This window comes from Haliotis cracherodii, unplaced genomic scaffold (genome assembly GCF_022045235.1).
Source record: "Haliotis cracherodii isolate W230 unplaced genomic scaffold, xgHalCrac1.p SCAF_2, whole genome shotgun sequence".
In the NCBI taxonomy this organism is placed as follows: Eukaryota; Metazoa; Mollusca; class Gastropoda; order Lepetellida; family Haliotidae; genus Haliotis; species Haliotis cracherodii.
Genome location: NW_027266275.1, coordinates 24,518,613 through 24,538,629, shown reverse-complemented (window position 1 = coordinate 24,538,629; position 20,017 = coordinate 24,518,613). Strand labels below are relative to the sequence as shown.

The 20,017-nt window shown below is 37.9% G+C and overlaps 1 protein-coding gene across 7 annotated transcripts in view; it reads left to right on the top strand.

The window, feature by feature from the left end:
- Nucleotides 1-20,017, top strand: part of LOC139467867 (FAD-dependent oxidoreductase domain-containing protein 2-like) — a 138,163-nt gene that overhangs the window by 81,740 nt on the left and 36,406 nt on the right. Inside the window, exon 1 of one of the 7 annotated variants that reach the window (XM_071249380.1) lies at nucleotides 16,356-16,663. The exons of 3 other annotated variants lie outside the window; for them this stretch is intronic. The gene's annotated coding sequence lies outside the window, so the exon portion shown is untranslated. Of the gene's footprint in view, nucleotides 1-16,355; nucleotides 16,664-16,859; nucleotides 16,961-17,110; nucleotides 17,135-17,920; nucleotides 17,941-20,017 lie in introns of those variants that run through there. 3 more of the 7 variants (XM_071249381.1, XM_071249383.1, XM_071249385.1) reach the window with 3 other exon arrangements.

Genomic DNA, 20,017 nt, shown 5'->3' with positions numbered 1-20,017 from the left:
TATTAGAATTGTTAATTTGTTTGATTCATGTTAGCATCTGCAGAGATGAGAGGGTCATATGTTTCCGCAGTTCAATGATGGCTGCTGACCTTTGTTGATGAATGGGGGTTAGGTCATGTCATGTTTTGTTGAGGTCAGTGCAACAATACAAACATCTTGGACAGTTGAATAAATCTACAACTGACATGGTACACTTCAACATGCCAACTCAGCATGAAGCGTCTCCCATCACAGGCAACATGGCCGATGTTTGAGAGACAGGGCAGGAAACTTTGGTCTTGTAGTGGTGCTATGAATGTATCACATTCACAACATTGTGTCATGATTTGTAGGCTGTCGTGTAAAAGCTTCCATAAAGATATCATCCTTACCAATCATAATCTCAAAGCAATGTTTCTGATATCGAATCTCACCATTTTCAATCACGCTGACAGGAATACAAGCGGAATACATAACCAAATGAACTTTATTCAATTGCAAGACATCATTCATGTAATAATTGTCGGGATGGGCTAACCTGTGTCGCTGGATGGTTCTCAGGAACCATATATAGCTACCAATACAATCTGCATTCTATCAGCCCTTATATCATGGGGCATTTATAGATGTCCTTGCAAATTAATTTGACGCAAATTATCTTTTTTACTCTCCCTGTTGGCTTCTTACGACCTTTGGTCATATAAGATGCTTTGTCTTGTTGAGATGATCTAACATGGAGACCTTAATCTACTTCCTTCAGCTGTATGGTTGGTGGGCCATTAGATATATTAGTCTATAGTTTTTGATGACCAAATTGAGGCCTCCAATGCAATTACTGTGTATTGAGGACAGTTGTGATAAACCGCCTCAAGCAGACGGTGGAATCGGCCAGTCTGTCGATAGGTTGTCAGAAAGAATGCATCGGAAAGCATAAGTTTGATTTCAATCAATTAGGGGTGTCATCATATATGACTGTACTGATGAATCGGTAAATTTAATGTTGATACTGTATGGATACAAATTTATGGATATCAATACTAAATTACTTATTCACTGTCTCAGAAACATTTACATTTGATAAGATTTAGTGATCATGGTTAAAATGGATAATGAAAAGGCAATCCAGTGATTGACATCATGAGCATCGATCCACACAATTGGTATACAATGACATGCATCAACCAAGTCAGCAAGCCTGACCACCCAATCCTGTTAGTCGCCTCTTACGACAAGCAAAGTCGCCTTTTACGGCAAGCATGGGTTGCAGAAGACCTATTCTGACCCAGATCTTCACATGTCTGAGCATTTAATGGATCAGCTTGGTTCATATGTAACATTGAATTGATTACATGTAATTGCAGGACCAGAAAGGTAATTTTTATCTTTATGCGTGAAACGATTGATTTTGCTGTTAATTTATATATTGATGAATCATGATACTTCTGAGTCAATATATCGATACCAAAACTTCCAATCAATATATCCTCGACAGTGTTGAAAATTAGCACAAACCAGCTTGACAAGACTAGAAAGTAGAATTTTTTTTTTTAAATTCTGGTGAGGGGGGGGGGGGGGGGGGGGTGTTGCTATTTGTTCCTCCTCTTGTCAAAAGCATTCTATATTTTATAAGAAAATGTCCATTTTGTCATAACCCTCTCCAAATCTGTGTATTATTTTTTGTAACTTGCGACTGTCATATTTTTGTATGAACCTCCCATGATTCCCTTAGACTGACTCCCAATATAATAAAAAACTGGTCCCCTGCTGGAATGTATAATCAGTAATCAGACTAGCTACATGCCTAACAATACATGCGTGTCTGGAGATACACATCATTCTTCCCATGGACTTTTATGTACTTCTGTATTATGAGGGATTTATCTAGGATTCCAAACTAAGTTCCCTTGGCACTCACAGTGAGGCAAAATCGGGATATTGTTCAAAATATAATTATTTTAACAATCCTTATTTTCATACATTCTGAGGAATTGGGAAATTTTTAATTGAAATTGGCAATATTTACCATCATTTGCTGCAGTATTGGGGCTGAATATTGACTTCTGAGCTGGGTGCCGTTGTACAAAGCAATCTTAGTGCTAAGGTGATCGTAACTCCCATACCTTAACGTAGACTTACGACAGTCCTAGCACTAAGGTTGTTTTGTACAACGGCACCCTGGTCTAGATTCTCTGATGATACAGATGCTTTTTCTGTCTCTCGTTAATCTTCTTGTCCCTGTGGGTGTTTTGACCAATTAAGAGCTGTGGTGTTTTTGTCACAGAAGTAAGACTACCGCTGTACGCTGTATATGTGACACAACACTGCCGTGAATCTCTGTTGGCTTTCATTGATCATGCTAATTTCCATCCTTTGATATCAAGGAGTTTCGTACTTAGAGTCGGTTTCGTTCGGATGCAATTATATACAGCCCGCTTTTTCTGCCGTTGTCAACTTTGTTAGGAAAATTGTGATTAGGTTCTTGTGATGTTGATTATGTCTGATTATTCATGGTTCAGTGAACCCTTTAGTAAACATACACACTTTGTGTTACACAGTAAACAGAGGGATTCGTTGGATGCATCTACAACTAAAGTAATTTATCATCTTTAACCTTCCCAAGAGCACATGCTATTTAGCTCAGTGGTTATGGCGTATTTGCTCAAAAGGTCATTTTGTCATTTTTTGCCTGATAAGACTTATAAGCCCTTGTGATGACATGTAGCAAAACCCTTAAAAAGGACAGATTTCTTCTAGTCCATGTGATACCTTACCTATTGGGCAGTTTGGCAAGGACTATAGGACTAGTGCCAGTTTCTAACACTGCAAGGTGGCAGACCACTGTATGGACTCTATCAATACATCTCATATCCTTGTGGGATGAATACCATACTTGGTGTTACCTTAGTATAGTTTATTTAATGCCACACTCAATGTTCCAGCTACCGGTATGTGAATCAGCTGTACACATCACCGTTTGCATGAAAACTAATGGACAAGGTCTCGACATTGGATGGATGTCATTTTCAGAGCAGAGCTCGAAAATCGTGAAATATTCTTTCACAAAACATGCCAAGTTTATCAATCATGTTTTGAAGTGTTAACTTGAAAATGTGTTTCAAGGAAAATATAGATTCTTTATGGGGTTGTGTCATTTCTGTTTTCATATCGGCTGATCTATTTACGTTGTTAAAACATGGCATGAGAAGTCTTGTCCACACGCATACGTACTACTATTACAGCATTTTGCAGATGTTCTAACACTAAGACGACATACCATAGTATATGTGTGTAAGCCCATCTCTCAACATATGCCCACTCCTATATGTAAAGGGGGCGGTCGGGTAGCCTAGTGGTTAAAGCGTTCGCTCGTCACGCCGAAGACCCGGGTTCGATTCCCGACATGGGTACAATGTGTGAAGCCCATTTCTGGTGACCCCCGCCGTGATATTGCTGGAATATTGCTAAAAGCGATGTAAAACCATACTCACTCACTCACTCACTATATGTAAAGAATACTAAGATTTGAATTCCTGCCATTTGTCAATGTCCTAAGGTTATGTGTTTGATGCTTGGTTGGCCCATTTGGCTTCTATCAAACGATGATGACCGGTGGGATATGTCATCTTCTGATGACTCTTGTTTATCTCCAGTAGATTAATCAAAAACAGTTTATATAAATCAAAGCAGACAAAAGTGATGAGGTTGATAAACATTTCAGGCATAGGAATATACACTGTGGTGTGACATGAATCAAAACAAAGCTCTTAGGACATGTCCGTCAAGGCCAGAGGCGAGAAAAACTGTAACATTCAGACTGTAACGAAGCGGAACAAATATGTTGGGGAGAAGGAGGCTGTTTCAAAAGACTTGGTCAGTTACTGTCAGATTCAAACATTAGTTTCCTAAGAACGGGATGACACAGTTGGAAATGAAACCCAAAGACATGAAATTTTTGGAACCGAGGCGAGCAACAAAAAACAAACATGCAGACTTGCATGTTTGCTGTTTCATACCTGCAACCTTGAAGGGCTACAGGTTTGGACGATGAATATGCATGAGTTTTGCTAAAAAGTCCTGTGCATGATAATACAGGCGAGCAGAAAGGGAATTCCCTCAACTGTACTATGGGAGTTCCTGCCAATCCGTAGTGATGATAGTAGTTCGGAGGGCGTGGCTTCATTTTTCACATTCATTCGGAAATGAATGCAATAACACGTGACCATTTGAGCTAATGAGAATTAAGGAATTTCAATGAACACAATGAAAATTTAATTATTTATGATTGAATATCACTGTGGTTAATGAAATGGGATCCTGTTTTGACTCGGAAAGAGTATATTCACCTGGTGGTTGTCTGAGCATGCAGACATCACACAAAGGATGACATATAGCAAAACCCTTAATAGCAACAAATTTCTGCTAGTCCTTATGACACCTTAACTATTGGTCAGTTTGACAATGACTATAGGACTAGTGCCAATTTCTACCGCGGCATTATATTAACAGACCTCACAGAACTATCAGCCTCTTCTCTGACACCAGATCTCAGTAAGGAGCATGAATCAGGGTGTGGATGGATTCTGTTGTTTCCATGGAAACATTGTTGCCTTAAAACCTCACAAATTAACATTATTCTCTCTTATCACCTTCCCAGAAAGTCAAATAATTCTGTTTTCAGGTTCGCCCCCAGGTTAATTAAAGAATAAGAGCATTTTGTGGTTACACTGAACAGAATGCTGACAATCAGTAGAGGTACATTCTTCATAGGAGAAGGAAAGTGACTGCTCTATTTCAGTTTTAATGAAAGACAGATTGAGGCGAAAATATGATATGCTAGCCGTCTTGACAATGATATATTAAGAAAATAAGCTTAAAATACACCTGAAGAGTCTTTTGTACATACATCAAAGATTTTGATCTAACATGCCACAAGGGGACCAAAAGAAGACTATAATTGATTAAAAGTCTGGAAATAACCTGTTCAATGAGCAAACCCGACTCAGCTTTGGACTCAACATGTGTTTTTGCCTTCAGTTTTAGACAAGTATGGGGACAGCAGGCAAGAAACTGTTCTGTCACATCCCATGTTTCTTATCATAGTACCGGAGGCTGGCTGACTGGCTAGAGAGTGGTATTTTAAGACAATGAAAATGGTTCCACTTTATTAGCAGCCTATCACATATTCATTGTGTGCTTGAAGATGAAAGATGAGCTCTGTAGCTCATGAATACAAAATCTGTTCTGCGTGGAGACAACATATTTTTTAATGCGTTTCAAGAAATTCAACTGAAAAAGAAGATAAAAGAATATGTAATGTGTATCAATAGGCAGTTGTAACCCTAGTCAGGCAGTTGAAACCACAGCGAGTGAATGAGTTGGATTTAATGCTGCTTTGAACAGTATTTCAGTTACATCAATGGGTGTCAGGTTGATCTGTGTAGGAACCCCGAAGCGATAAAGGTTTAAGACATTTTACCACTTTGAGAAAGCACACGAGCATTGTGCCAACAAACCGAGAGACCTTATCATGGCGAACCTGGAATTCAAACATTCAAACCCACTGTCATAGTTGTCGATGATTCCTAATTTAAGGGACAGAATTCTGCACAGTGGATTGCACAGCCTTAGATGACCCTGCCACCCGTGCATCTCATAACCACAGCCAGGTAATTGAAAAAAAACCCTTGGTTATGTCATTTTAGTTCCAAATGACAACTTTGCTCACACAATTTTTAACCTTATCTTGTTAGTCTTTGAGTCAAATAGATTCAGTCATAGTCCCTCTGTTATTGAACTCCTTTCAAAATAAATGTCAACAAAGCATAAAGAATTACATGTCTGTGTAGTTTGCAAAATCTAGCTGTTGATTTCATTTGTTTGTTTTGTTTGTTTCTTTGTTGTTTAACGCCGCACTCAGCAATATTCCAGATATATGACGGCGGTCTGTAAATAATCGAGTCTAAACCAGACAATCCAGTGATTGACATCATGAGCATCGATCCACGCATTTGGGATACGATGACATGCATCAACCAAGTCAGCGACCCTGTCCACCCGATCCCGTTGGTCGCCTCTTACGACAAGCATAGTCGCCTTTTATCGATTTCATTTGTACTATCCAAGATGATTTAATATTTTTCTGGTTTTCCCGGATGATTACATTATAGTCCAAATGCAGCTTCAGCCGCAACTTGGGGAGGAATTGATTGAATGAAACATTTTTATTAAAGAGAGCGGGTTTAATAGCTTTGTTTACACAAGAATATACTGTGTACCTATCAATAGACAGAGCTTATTTACTGTCACTATTATTACACACTTCAGTTGCACTTGCGTCATAAGAAACAGGGATGTTAACCTCCATCAATATAGATTGCCTGGATTCTGTGACGCGGAGATTGTGTGTCAATATGGTGTGGGTGGAACTGCACATACTCACAACGTGGGATACAATCACATGCCTGATCTATACTTAAGGCTTCTTGGAGTCCAGTTTTTATTGTATTTTCATGTTATTTTATGTTCAAAGAGTTTTAGTGCGATCATGTATGTGGTTACGGAGTTTTCATAATGCATTGCAAACTGCGCTCTGAGGTATTATTACTTTCAATAGAACCTTTAGGATACGGGTCAATGGCATCACTTTTGTGTGGTGAAAATGGCCAGAGCAACACATATACCGTATTCGACGTAATAAGTGCCCGGGGCGCTCTCAAAATTAGAAATAGGGGGCTCTTATTAGAATATTATTTTGGTGAAAAAAACATAGTTGAAAGATCAATTTTGTTGTTTATGCTGACAGCCTGAAATGTTTATGTACGACAGATATATTTTTCCAGAATTTAATTGGCCATAAATAAGGGTGCATATAACATACCGAACAAATAAGTCTTGTGTACATTGATCAATCGGAAGGGATGCAATATATCAGCAAATATCGCCGGGGGCGCTTATTACGTCGAATACGGTAATTGATTATTAGGGCGACAAAACTGAGAGTTGATTGTACGATTCCGACTATATCATAAGCATGTGTTTATGAACCGCCATCAAACATTGATGATACCAGGTGTTTGCGAAAAGGTTCCCCACCGGTGGCACCCTTCTCAAACACATGCAAGGGCAGGTCAATTGTTCACCTGAAAAGGCACAGGAACATATGGTACTCATATTTAGACTCGTATGAATTGAAGGAAATATAATCGTTTGTTTATATATTTGTTTTATTCTTTCTTTATTTGTTGTTTAATGCCACACTCAAGTAAACAATCGACTCTGGCCGAGGCAGTCCAGTGATTGATGTTATGAGCAACAATCCATGCCATCAGGGCACGATGAGATGACACACTATCAACCAAATCACAGAGCCTGGTCACCTAATCAATTTAGTTGCCTCTTGACCCGCACAGCAGTCGAAACTAACAGTTTTAGCCCACTCATCCTTATAATGGTGACATGTAGCAAAGCCCTTAAAAAGGACAAATGTCCACTAGTCCTTATGATAACTTAAATATTGGGCTGTTTGGCAAGGACTACAGGACAATAGGACTATAGTGCCAATTACTAATGCTGCAGCATAGGTTCCTAGGTTTGGGGCAATGTAAGTTAAAGATTTGCAGTAAACTCAGATCTTCAAGAATGGGATGAGTGAATTTTCTGAAGAGGAAAAGAAATAATTGAATATGCACATCTATAGCTATTGTTTTATCTTATCTGATAGAAATCACAGAATAGATAATATGAAGATATATTTCTTACCCATAGTTGATAATCCTCATTCACAGGATCAATGGATGTCAGATGTTTAGAAGGATTGATAAAGGGATTTATCGAAAATTCTAAAATAAGTGTCCTTGCCAAGCAAATTGGAATAAAATTGTGACATTGTTTGATTTTGATTTTTTTATATGTTCTGTTTTTGTTTTTTTCATAAATTCTGAAGAATTGGGAAATTTAATTCAAATTGGGAATTTATTTTATCATTTGCTGCAGACTTCGGCCCAAATATCAGCCGGTGGGCAGGTCTAGATAAATCCCTGGTACACAATATGCCTGGAAATGGATTAGCATATGGCTTGACAAACTTCAGACTCACATTCAGATACTTGTGTTTAAGAGTGCACAAATATTCATATTCTTAGTTTACATGTTTTGTTTTCCGTTGCTGCCCAAATACAAAATGGCTGGCAATTTCCTGTAGCAGTCAAACAGGAAAATAAAAAGGTACAATCTGATACCGACTGCAATTAATCTGTATTAACTTTCTTTAATTCTTCATGTGGAATCAATACACAAACAGGAAATTGATCATGCTATGAACATAATTGTCGCTTTTGCATGTTGTTAACGAGGGATTTCGTTATGTGACGAGGCTATCATTTTGTTGGCCTTGCACGCAAACTTGCCCAAGCTTCAGACAAACAATGTGTTGAATGGAAGGGGAAACTCTGTACATATTATGGCGGGGATCAATGTTACTTGGCTTAAACTTACATGCACAATTGCCGTGTTACAGAAAGCTTGTGGCTGAGGCTGCAGCCAATGGAGAGAAAAGACATACATTTTTGTGGTAGGATGTGTTAGATCTTCCTCTTCAGGAGGACTGACTGTCGTTACCTTGTCCATGAGGCCTCACTGAATGGTGTACCAGTGCATTGTGGGAGTTCAGTTTCTGTCAATATCAGCATTTGCTTTCAACTGTAATTGAACGATTAACTTTGTGTGCAGAATGTGAGGCAAAAAATATATTGTTGGCAAAGGCATTTTTAAGGACATTGATACACAGATTTGTGAACAGTAGAACAAAGGTATTACGAATTGTGGCGTTATAGTAATGTTTGCCTTGATATAAGTCGCAAAGTATTTGGCTGTCTGTTTAGTGTAACAGTTATGAAAGCAAATATTTAAGTTCAGACTCGATATCTTTTACTTAGTGTGCGACTGTGATCGATACTTGCATCGAGAAGAAAAAACTGCGATCCACCGATGGATTGGTGTACCATCCCACCACCAGTATGTATATGTCAGATTCTCTGGTTGTTTAGGTTTTACTACTTTATAAAAAAATTATTTCATGCAAGATACTTAAAACAGTTTATCAGCAGATTTACATTTTAGCAACAGAGGGTATCATCTTGTTTGACATGGGTAGGTCATGTCATTTTCAAATTTACAGAAGCAACTAATTACCTTAAGGAAACAAGATTATAGCTTAATGCCACGTTCTGAAACAAGGATAATATGGGTTTGAAAAAATGCAGATTTGCAGATTTCTGTCAACATCAAAGACCTTTATATCGGTTGAAAGATAATGTTATTGTTTTGTAAATCTTTAATACATGCATGTGAAGCCAAGTTCTTCCTAACAGGAATTCACAGGTGTTAAAGGGTCTGCCCCAAGGGCATGTGTCAGCCTTGCCTAGTTTTTGTTAACTAACCCGTCTGACCCCAGGTCCCCGGTCTGGGATAGGGAAAAAAGGAGTAATCTTGCGTAAATTTGTACGATGGCTATTTCTATTTACCTTGGCAAGGTTTATAGTCCATATTCATCATGGGCCTCCCTCTGCCCACTCCCTCCTTTACCCCCAGGACTGATTGACAAAAAATATTTATCCGGTCCAGGTGCTCCTCAAATATTTCATGCAAATGTAGATGTGTGTTTGACAGTTATGACACGGGGTCTGGAAGTAGAGACCTCGGAAAGTGCATAGCCCTGTTACAGAGATGCTAACACCACAATCTTAGCAAGAACTGTGAGTATGTACACTTGGAAGGCTGGTGTTGGTGTTTTTTCTTATTGATACAGGAGCTGGTGTATCACATGCTTCATGTACTGAGACACGGGGAGGTGTTACTGCTGTAGATAGGCCTTGTTCTTGTGGGCAGTAGCTGTCATTTCAAACTTTAATTACAAGGCGTAGTTGAGAGATCTGACAGTCTTACAATATTTTGTTATTGGTATCTTGGAATTGTTTTTGTCGTGTTATGATATATTGTGAAATTCAATTGTCCCCCTGCAAGACTTAATGCATGAATTCATAAATGTTCATTAATATCAGGAAAATAATTCATGAAGCAAGTTCCTGAATAATTCTTCTGGAAATTCATCAATCCTGTATCAAGAATTTGTTTCATGAACTTTTATGAATAAATTAAGAATTCAGGAATTTTATGATTGTTCATTAAAAAGCATTCATGAATTTTCACAAATGTTTATGAATAAATCTAGAATTCATGAAAGTTCATCATTTTCATTGAGACTGATTCATGAATTTTCATTAATGTTCATGAATAAATCTACATTCTTGAAAATTCAGTAAAAACCCCTTAATGAATTTATGAATAAATCCTGAATTCTGGATTCATACAGACTGATTCATGATTTTTCATGAACTTTTATTAATAATTGCAGATGTATGAAATTTCATAAAAACATCATTCATGAATTCTTGAAAGTTCATCAATATTCATAATGAGATTGATTTAAGATATTTTATGAATCTTAATGAATAAATCAGAATTCATGACAGTTCATCAGTATTCATAAAGGAAGTGTTTTGTGCACTGTCATGAATCTAATAATAAATCCAGACTTCATGAAAGTTCATCAACATTTTGGACTTTTTATTCAAGGGATACTACTCCAACTTGACAACTTCTCCTAAAGGTCGATGTGTTTTCTGTGTCTTCAAGCAGACAACGCTATACACTGAAGACAAAAGCACGGACATCAGAGTACTGTTTTCCTAATAAGTGTTGAAGTAATGTATTTTTGGAATGTTCAGCTTTACTTCATACTTCATGCATATCCAAAAAGTTCATAAACAATTTGATGAACATTTATGATAAAATTCATGAATTATTCATAAATTATCCATTTTTGTCCTGCTGGGGTCCGTATTAAGTAATGCCCACCGGAATGAATGTTCCTGTTCAAATATTACTTGTAACAGTTAGTGTTCAAGTGTTTTGATTGCCTGGAGAATTAAAGTCAAGCTTACATAACCCAGCTGACTGAGAGCCTGTGATTGCAGTCTGTCAAACAACTAGCCAATGTCTTTTTAAGTTAAGAGCACCTAAATTGTGAATGACATTATTTCAGTGTTAGGTAAACAAGCATAATTGCAAACAAGTTACAAACTAATCATTGTCAGCGATTATTACTTATATACTTAACAAAACATATTGAGGATCATCAATACTTGTGGGGATATTTTTATAAAATTGTGTGCTCAGTCTTCACTACAAGTATTCCAAAAATATTCATCCTCCCAAATATTTATGTTCAGTACATGTAAAATGTGTGTTGTTTATGTTCTGAATTCTACAAGCCTTGCTTGTGATATTTTTTGTTTATGGATTTTTTTATCAGAAAATGGCATTTAATTCTTGTAAAAGCTCAGCTTTTTACCTTTTTGCTGCTTGTGCCATACACACCAAAATAATGAAGTGTTTCTTACGTTTACACGATAACTAAACTTGTACTGACAAGGAAGGGGTGGGGGAACTCCAGGAGTAGATCTTGTCGTTCACGAATTGTGGGTGGATAGTTTTGAGATCAAAAATCCATTTTAGTTTAATAGATCGGTGCAGGGGATAAGACTTTTCTCTTTACATGGAACCATGAATTCTAATTCTAATTGCATGCTACTATGGGCAATGTTGCTCGTGAGATTTCTGTAGGATTTCTGAGGTCTGACTAGTTTGTCAGATAGTTCCACCGCTTTGGCGACCAGGTTCTGGAAACACTTACCACCGGTCCACCTGTCAACTTGATCACCACCCCACCGGTGAACACCACCGGTAAATCACCAGGAACGCATTCAACACAAAATAGTATATAAGGAGCTACCCAACCTAATAACAATCAGTCAGATGAACTAGTCACCAATACCAGAGATTGCTCAAAGGTTTTAGTCCCAAACCTCTTCTTGAGTTTGTACTGAACTAATGGTCAAGGGTTATTGATGTGATGTATTTATGCATACTCTATCACTTACCCCATTACTTGCTGTATATGATCGTAGATAAGCCAAATTTTGAGGACCAGAAAAGATTCTGCAGAAAGGGGTCGGCTTATGTAGGGGTTACACTTTCATCAAACTATTTTTCTGTGGGTTAAGAAAACTACATCATATCGCTTCAGGTGAATGAGTGAGTGAGTATGGTTTTACGCCGCTTTTAGCAATATTCCAGCAATATCACGGCGGGGGACACCAGAAATGGGCTTCACACATTGTACCCATGTCAGGAATCGAACCCGGGTCTTTGGCGTGACGAGTGAACACTTTAACCACTAGGCTACCCAACCGCCCTTCAGGTGAATGAACAATGCTATAACAAACATTGTCAATGAAAATTTGAAATTTGCCATTAAACATCACTAGACATGATGATTTACCATTTGGATTGTATTTCTTGTTACCGGTATGCTAGGCATTGTTTTTATGCAAGGATAAAGATTACCGTGTGTATTGTCTTGTCAACTAAGCCGGAAATAGCAATCAGCTGTACACATGTGGTCTCCCAATCTACCGATGATCACGTTAAAACATACCCAATAATATACTACTCAAAAGAAGTTAAGGATCACCCGATTCTTTCATAATGGTAAAGTTAATCTGTCATGACATGATAGATTAACTATAGTAATATGAAAGAATCAGGTGATCCTTAACTTTTTTTGAGTAGTATATAATGGAATAGAATTTTGATGAAATGATCAGCTACTGTTTTACTACAAATAATATCTTCTGATATCGTGTGATTTTAATTGCAGGTTTTACTATATATCTTCAGTATAATGACATCCATACCCTGGATTATGCGGTAGCACTTTTGTGTCTTATCGGATACTTTTTTCGCATGGAACAATTTGACAAATCACCGTTTAGCGCTATCTCACTATTTCCAACGCAGAAACAATATGTTGACATGTAATCGTCAAACTACAACAAATATTACTTTTAACAAGTCAAAGTATGGCGGTTATGATATTTATATACATTTTCAGTTTTTCACTAACTAAGGTTAGTTTCAAGGTCTCAATAGCAGTAATATTACAAGTTTGAAAACTTTATAAGCTCCATGACTGACAGATCTTAATAGGAGAAGTCCAATGTTTGTGTTAAGGACAAACTTACGGAAAACTGTGACTTGATTAATGACTAGTAGATAATGAGATTGTAATTCAAATCCACTTGTTTTGGAAATAATTGGACTTGATATATTGCATGTGTCAACAAATACACTACACATGCTGGGCGTTCGGACTAACAGGTAACTCTATATGTCTTAGTCCTACATGATGAATACAGGACTGTCTATTTAATTATCATCTTTTTTCTAAGTGTCAGTTAATGTCATGATGGAAATGCTATGAATTTATTTATAATCAGGGTAATGAACACTTAAACTCATCAACTATGCAAATCTGAAATAGAAGACGATTACCTGACCGATTCTTCTTCTTGGGCATTTCATATTCTTCATGAGCTGGGTTCGTTATACCTTATTTGCTGTTTAAAGCACCCTTCTCCAATAAGCACCTCCTGACCAACTTATGGACCCATCTGTACCTTCTACAGTGCCCACTACTATGCCCCAAAATGTCAGTCCGTATATACTTGGCGTACATTAATAACATATTCTGTTTCACAGAAGACAGCAGCATAGAATAGGTGTATAATTGTCTTGAAGCTATTATCAATATTTTTGTAGTTTCATGGACATTTTTAATCTTATTAACAAATGCCCCATCTGCGAAAACAAATTCAACTTACGGTTTTAATATTAAAAAAATGGTCAATTACTAAGCGCCCAGGGCCCCGTTCCACAAAGCGATCATAGATCTACGACTGTCGTAAGCGTATTTTAAAATATCGGAGTTACAAATATTTAGAATGGACACAGAAAACAAAATATACTGCATCTTAAGTGATGAACAATAATACCAAATTCTTGACAAAGTGTCAAGAATATATGGAAGGGCCTTGTAATTAAACTGTGATTATCAGATACAGTACACAACACCATTCATTACTTTACAGGACCCTCATAATGTCTGCAAGGACCTGAAAATAATTATTGGGGTCCCCTTGACCCCTATTTTTGTAGGTCAGGACATAACCCTGTCTGTTCCTTTTCTCATTGTTTTCTCTTTCACGGGTCTTACCTATTTGTACGAGACGACTAACGGGATCGCCTGGTCAGGCTCGCTGACTTGGTGTTGATTATAACCATCGTATCCCAATTGCGTAGATCGATGCTCATGATGTCAATCACAGGACTGCCTGTCCAGACTTGACTAATTTACAGACTGCTGTCATATAGCTGGGATATTGAGTGTGGCGTTAATCAACAAACAAACAAAATATCGTTTTGTAAGTCCTTGAAGAAAGCCTGTCTGGAGTAGTCCATAAATTATTAGACATACCCCCTGCCCCCCAACACCCCAACACCCCAACCCCCCAACCCCTCAACCCAAACCATCCTAACTTAGTTGTAAAATTTTTGGCGTCCTCAAAGACATTCTTTTATCAATCAAATCCTACTTTGCAGTCATTTATTAAGTGAGTTGTGCGGCAAGCTTTCAAGTCTATGTCAATCTGACCTTTTCACCTTTACTCTTTTGCTTATGATTATGATTATGATTATGATGCCATACATATAAGGGGTGCCATCATCCACAGATGAATGAGTGCACTGAAGTCACACCTGATGATATGACAATTGATTTGCCTACCTATTATCTAGTCATGCTTTATCTCTATAAAAGTAATGTTCGCCACATTTTGCATTAACCTGGCAGGAAACTACTTTGGCTGGCATTTAACCTTTCAGCCTATCATGAAGTAAACTGGTAAATCTGATGACATGAGACCACCAGTATTAACACAATCCCAAATTAAGCTCTTTTAGTTAAGCACAAGACCGTGAAGACCCGGGGTCTTCAGTAACCCATGCTTGCTGTAAAAGGTGACTATGCTTGTCGTAAGAGGCAACTAATGGGATCGGGTGGTCAGGCTCACTGACTTGGTGGATGCATGTCATCATATCCCAATTGTGTGGATAGATGCTCATGATGTCAATCACTTGATTGTCTGATCCAGACTTGAATACAGACCGCCGTCATACAGCTGGAATATTGCTGAGTGCAGTGTTAACAACATACAAACAAAAGTTAAGCACAAATAGGTTTATGGCAATGTCCTCGTGTTAGCCAGGCCAAGGAATGTATATAATCTGGCTCAAAAGCAGAGCATATTAAGTACTGCAATACATATAACATTGTGCAGCAAGTATTACAATATGTATCAGTACATGGGTTGTGAATATAGGTAATTGTCTAATGATTACAGCTGTGAGTGAGTGAGTTTGATTTTAGGCCACTCTTAGTAATATTCCAGCAATATCACGGCGGGGTAGACCAGGAATGGGCTTCACATGTTGTACCCATGTCGGGAATCGAACCCGGGTCTTTGGCGTGACGAGGGAACGCTTAAACCATTAGGCTACCCGGCCGCCCCATTCGGTGAAAGAGGTTCGGGGGTGTGGATTGGTTGGTGGGTTCTAGTCTTGTTGATAATTGGTACAACTACAGTTTAGATGTTTGAGCGGACTTTTGACCACTCATGGTCGCATGCCAATATATGATTCCTTACTGCTGACTGAGATGTTACAGACTGGTGATAAACCTCACTCACTGACACCAGACTGTGTCACTGTGTCACCCAACAGTACAACATAACCTGACAATTTCCATGGCAACGGTATTGAAAGAGGGCTCACAATATTTATACATGTACACTACATTTCCTCCATCTACGGCTGGTCTATTAAGAGTGAATGAGTTTGGTTTTACACCGCTTTTGGCAATATTCCAGCAATAGACACCAGCAAATGGGCTTCACACATTGTACCCATGTGGGGAATAAAACCCGGGTCCTCGGCATGACTAACGAATGCTTTAACCTCCAGGCTACCCAAACATCCCGGTCTATAAAGAGGCAGCCTCTGTAGGTTAGTGCTGGGTATAACGGTAAATTTTTTTAACATAAGCCAGGTCAGCTACAGCTACAGCCTATGGTTTCTCCCCATTAAGTATAACTACCATAAAGTGGATTTAACAAGCCCTCCCTTATATATCTCAAACATGACGTGAAAAAGGGCCAGGGATCTGTTTAGCAAATGTCACTTTCATAGTCCTGTGACCTGTCTCAATGCTATACTTTCTCATAGGCTGTATAATGACTGTTGTAGCGACAAACGCTTTGGGATTTGAACAAAGAACCGGACCCTCTCTCTGCTGTAAGGTACATGTATTGACTAGAACTAGTTGAACTGAACTTCCATGGCCTTAAAATTTCATCACTGTAGCATATTAACATTGTTAACAATGAACACCTTTCCAGGATGTGCTCATTGAGGCAGTGACCAATAGTCGTGTCACACTTGACCACTGTGGTATCGGCAGTCTTATAACTGAATACTGACCTTCACTGAACCGTGATAAGATGCTTGACAGATATATCGCTTGTATGATCAAAGCCACGATCGCACTTGGCTGTAAACACTACTAAGGAGCTGTATGCAGACTAGTTGTAAGGTAGCTCTACCGAGAAGATTAACCTTACAGTCACACTGTATTCGATATAGTGAGAGACTTCTTCACCAGTGATAATTTGTGAGTTTTATTTGATTTATTATTAATTTCACAGTGTCTTAGTTGACAATACATGTGTAAGGGACTGCCATCCTTGAGTGAGACTAGTTTTTAACATGTAGAGAAATAGCTGTGGGTCGTGGGTGCCGGACTGATTGTCATATCAGTCTCCAGGATAGAGCAGTGACCAGGTCAGGGCACTGATTATGAGTACAGCAGGATAGAGCTGAGTTTTCTCAACACCCGTCCAAGTCGGGATAACATTTCACTGGATTAAGACAATATGTCTGCTCACCTGAAGGAAAGCTTGCTCACCAGGTAGACTGTGTTCGGGGACTTAGGCTGTGTACACTTCCTTATATTGATTCTTACAGATTTTGAGACATATGGGCTGTGACACGTTGTAAGTTACCTGTGGGGCTTATCTTCCACATAAGACAAGATAGTTCACAGTACTAGTTTACGACATTTCCGTTATGTTTCCTTGGAAAGGTAAGACCATTTTCTTGAAATGACTTCCTGAATCTTGTTATCCATACAGTTGTATTAATTTCATATCTCAACCCGTCCTCGGGCATGGCTTTTTATCACAAACAACTGGACAACACAAACAAATACAATCTATGACACATGACTTAGCTGGTTTTGTTTGTTGTTTAACGATGCAATGTTTTTTTGTCAAGGTCTTGTCACTCAGCTATCCAATGTTTAAGAAAGTTCAAGTATTTCCATAACCAACATGTTTGACAAGATCATAATGCAGTGTTGGAAGTTGGGTTAGACTAATATTTAGTCTATGAAATCTTATATTACACAATATCTTTCTTGACTCTAAAATTAAAAATAAAAATTCCCTATGATGATTTCATGTGTGGAATAGAGCTCGCTAGAGCTGGCTAGACTGGCTTTGTATGTGTTTCTAGATTATATATTTTATTTCATAAACATGTTCCACAGTCATGGTGCAGGACTAAAGTTGGGTCTGTGTACGCTGTTGCGTACTTTGTTCACTGTTTCAGTCCGCAGTGACTGTTTACACATACATACTTGACCTACTACAAGGCGGATATTCAGATGCATGGGGTAAAAAATCGTCTTCCTGGTAGCAGGATATTGTCGTTTCGTTCCCCATGACTTAGCACAAAGACGTGGAAAAAACTTTGTCTTTTTGTGGTGTAATGTAAATAGGCTCACCATTACAACTGTTACACTCTACAACATGTCGTAATCTACGACCAGCCACTCCCCGACTTGTGGGGCCCACTGACTTCATGCATTAACTACAGGCAGTTGTGCAGGTACATGTATACATGGCTGCTTGTTTATAATTGTCGCAGTAGGCATAGGCGACGCAAAAGGTTAAATAAGATAATGGTTCGGTAAAATACAGGTAAACTGTTCAAGATAAGAATAATAATGACTTATTTAACTGGGGTGCCTCTCTTGCTCTCTCACTCTCTCAAATTTTCATCAAAGTGACAAATTAGATATCAACGTTCTGAGAGGAAAAACACATTGTAATCTGAAAAGCTTATTTTCCGGTGAGCTTTGAAAAACAAATATATCACTCTTTCATCTTAAAGAGGAAGTGTAACTGTTGCTATTTTACTTCTGGTATGGAGTAACAATACATGTACACCATATTTATCTAAACTCATATTAACATCCCATTTCATAAACTATCGAATGTTTCTTTAAGACTGCGTAAATTGTCTTTAAGAAAGTAAAAAACATCAGCAAACAGATGTTGATTGCCATTATAACGGTACTCTATTTTTGAAGCACTGACAAGACATTGCTATGAGTAAATGACAATGAATATATATCCATATATCGCACTGTTCCGTTACTGGGTACACTTATTTTGATAAAAATTTGTTATGGGTAACAGCTGGAATAAGGGCCGCCATCTAAAATACATTTGAAATACACTGGAATGGAAACAACAAAGATTTAATTCCTTTGCATCATTTTAATAGTACTAATAAATATCAATTTGATATCCAAATAATTGCAATATTTGAGTTATTTATACATGTAAATGCTTAACCAAAGGTATGTATTCAGAATATCAATGTAACTATAGCTCTCTCTACCAATTACCTTGCATGATGGCATCATCATAATTTGATAGTGATACTAATTGGCACCAAATCAGAAATAGATAACCTCTATTGTATCAGGACTGTGAATCATTACTCACTGAAGATTCCCTGCTTGCCCATAAATGAAAGAGTAGACCATATTAGGAATTACGCCCATCTTCTGGTTGAGAGCATTTATAAGTTAATTTAATCAAGTTTGCCAGCCTACTTCATGCTTCTAATGCCTGAAGGGAGGGATTTTTTATTTGTGTCTTTGTATGAGGTTTAGATTTCATTTGTATGATGTTATGTTTCCAGAAATATATATTGCATTTTGATCATGTTTGAAATTGGCATCTTTTATTCCAAGGTTATCAATCACATCTGTTATTCCTGGGTTATTTATCGCATCTGTTATTCCTGGGTTATTTATCGCATCCGTTATTCCTGGGTTATTAATTGCATCCATCACTCCTGGGTTATTTATCACATCTGTTTTTCCTGGGTTAATTATCACATCCGTTATACCTGGGTTAATTATCACATCCGTTATTCCTTGGTTATTAATTGCCTCCGTTATTCCTGGGTTATTAATTGCATTTGTTATTCCTGGGTTATTTATCACATCCGTTATTCCTGGGTTATTTATCACATCCGTTATACCTGGGTTAATTATCACATCGTTATTCCTGTGTTATTAATTGCATCAGTTATTCCTGGGTTATTTATCACATCCGTTATTCCTGTGTTATTAATTGCATCCGTCACTCCTGGTTTATTTATCACATCTGTTTTTCCTGGGGTAATTATCACATCTGTTATACCTGGGTTAATTATCACATCTGTTATTCCTGGGTTAATAATTGCATCCGTTATTCCTGGGTTATTTATCACATCCGCTATTCCTGGGTTATTTATCACATCCGTTATACCTGGGTTAATTATCACATCCATTATTCCTGCGTTATTAATTGCATCAGTTATTCCTGGGTTATTTATCACATCCGTTATTCCTGGGTTATTAATTGCATCCGTCACTCCTGGGTTATTTATCACATCTGTTTTTCCTGGGGTAATTATCACATCCGTTATTCCTGGGTTATTAATTGCCTTCGTTATTCCTTGGTTATTTATCACTTCCGCTATTCCTGGGTTATTTATCACATCCGTTATACCTGGGTTAATTATCACATCCATTATTCCTGCGTTATTAATTGCATCAGTTATTCCTGGGTTATTTATCACATCCGTTATTCCTGGGTTATTAATTGCATCCGTCATTCCTGGGTTA